Source organism: Canis lupus, chromosome 30 (assembly GCF_011100685.1).
Source record: "Canis lupus familiaris isolate Mischka breed German Shepherd chromosome 30, alternate assembly UU_Cfam_GSD_1.0, whole genome shotgun sequence".
Lineage (NCBI taxonomy): Eukaryota > Metazoa > Chordata > Mammalia > Carnivora > Canidae > Canis > Canis lupus.
The window spans coordinates 33231815-33234251 of NC_049251.1; the positions used below are offsets into that span (position 1 = coordinate 33231815).

At 35.2% G+C, this 2437-nt stretch overlaps 1 non-coding gene across 1 annotated transcript; it reads right to left on the reverse strand.

The window, feature by feature from the left end:
* Window positions 1-719: 719 nt before the first annotated feature.
* Window positions 720-826, reverse strand: LOC119866973. Its single transcript, XR_005381922.1, has one exon. It is a non-coding gene; the product is annotated as a U6 spliceosomal RNA (small nuclear RNA).
* Between the last annotated feature and the right edge of the window lie 1611 nt (window positions 827-2437).

The window sequence follows — 2437 nt, forward strand, 5'->3', positions numbered from 1 at the left end:
ATCTTTTCGTGACTGGTTTATTTCACTGAGCACAATATCCTCAAGTTTCATCCATGCTGGAGCATGTGCAAAATTTCCTTCTTTTTCCAGGCAAGATTATATTTTATTATACATATATTATGTATAATATACATAACATTGTATATATATCACATGATATTTATACATTCATCTGTTGACAAACATTTAGGTTTCTTCCATTTTTTTGGCTATTGTGAATTATGCTGCTATGAACATGGGTGTTCAAATACCCTTTTTTTTTTTTTTTTTGAGACTTCGCTTTCAATTCTTTGGGATATATACCTAAGAATGGAATTGCTGGGTCACATGGAAATTTTATTTTGAATTTTTGAGAAACTGCCATGCTGTTTCCCATAGTAGCTATCCCATTTTTCATCCCCACCAGCAATACACAAGGATCCTAGTTTTTCCACATCCTCATCTACATTTGTTATTTTCTGTTTAAATTATTTTTCTTATGATAGACATCTCTTTAATTTAATTAAATTAATTTATTTGACAGAGAGCACAAGCAAGGGGAGTGGCGGGCAGAGGGAGAGGGAGAAGCAGATCACTGATCAGGGAGCCTGATACAGGGCCTGATCCCAGAACTGTGGGGTCATAGCCTGAGCCAAGGGTAGATGCTTAACTGACTAAGCCACCCAGGTGCCCCTTATGATAGCCATCTTAATGTTTGTGAAATGGTATCTCATTGTGGATTTTTTTTTTTACACCTCATGAATTTGCATGTGTTCCTTGTGCAGAGGCCATACTAATCTTTTCTGTATTGTTCCAATTTCAGTGTATATGCTGCTGAAGTGAGCACTCAATGTGGTTTCAATTTGCATTTTGAATTATTCACTCTTAAAGGGCGAATTATATGGTACGTGAATTATATCTCAATTTTAAAAACTATTCATTGAGAGATCCTTGTGCACTGAGTACACCTGATGTCCAGACCTTGGTTTCTAAGCATCTTTCATCACAAAAAAAAAAAAAAAAAAAAAAAAAAAAAGCCAATTTGGGGTGGAGAAAGTTGCAAGGTGAGCCTGGGACATTTCATTGTACCAGAAAGCAAGGAAATGCTCAATGATGGGGTGTGTCTAAAGGACACTGGCCAAATTTGGGACAACTTGAGCATCAAAATTAGTAATGACTATACTTGTAAAATATTGTATAAATAACAATTCATGAATTCATGGTAATAAAAAGGAGAGAAAGTGGTGATTCTTTACAGAAGAGTGTTAGCTAATAAATGTAAAAGGAACTAGAGAATTTAGAAATCACCATTTTGCAATTCCTAATGAAATAATTGGTTCAAGCAAGGATTTGGTAATAGATGCTACAACGATTAAGTGAACAATTATTACGAACTGGTATCATCTCCTGTATTACTTTTAATTGCAAATGGAAACGTATGCCTTTGCAATGGAGAAATCTGGCAAGTCCTACTTTTTAAAAATTAATTAATTACTTAGAGTAATCTCTGCACCCAGCGTGGAGCTCAGACTCACAACCCCGAGATCAAGAGTCGCTTGCCCCACCGACTGAGCCAGCCAGGAGTCCCTGGCAATTACTACTTTAAACATGTGATTAGTTCAACATCATGAATCATAGAAAAACCTGACTTATGTGCTTTCTAATATGATGCAATAGTAAGTACACAATGAATCTTACTAAAAATGTGTGGCCTGAATGTAATCAACCTTCTCTAGACCCCCTCTTCATTTTCTGGGGATTCAGGGGCTAGTGGGACAAGTTAAAGGGCACCATGTAGAATATTCTACAAGGTACTTGACCGCAAATCTTCAAAAAGTCAAGGCCACAGAAAAGGGGAAAGAAACAACAGCAAGGGACTGCTGTAGATTAAAAGACACTTAAGAAACCTCATTAAATAATAGCAAAGAGAACAAAACATCACACCTGTTCAGTAAGGGTCTACTGCTGGCTGCACGTAGATTTCGGAAATGGGTGCTAACATTATGCAGGCACATTATTTATCATGCTTTAGTAATAAAACTAAAATATTTATTTTTAAAACTTGTTAATGAATGGAAAGTTTTATTGCAATTCTCTATCGTATTCTCCCCCTATGGGAAAAGAAATCATAATCACAGAAATGGCTGTCCTTGAAAGCATATAATATAGTACGCACTTCAAGAATTTTGTATGATTTATCACTAAATCACAGATTCAGCCTGGAAGAAAATAGAAATGTATGGAACAATTTTTCATTTCACTGGGCATGCAAACCCCTTCCACCTGTTAATGTCATTAGCTGCAGGATGGGCCACTCCATAACATAATATTTCTAGACAAATGAAGCTTCTAAAATAGCACTGCCCAAAGAAATATAATGTGAGCCACAAATGTAAACCCATATATAATTTTACATTTTTAATAGTTTTTAAAAAAGTAAAAATAATTTTAATAATAT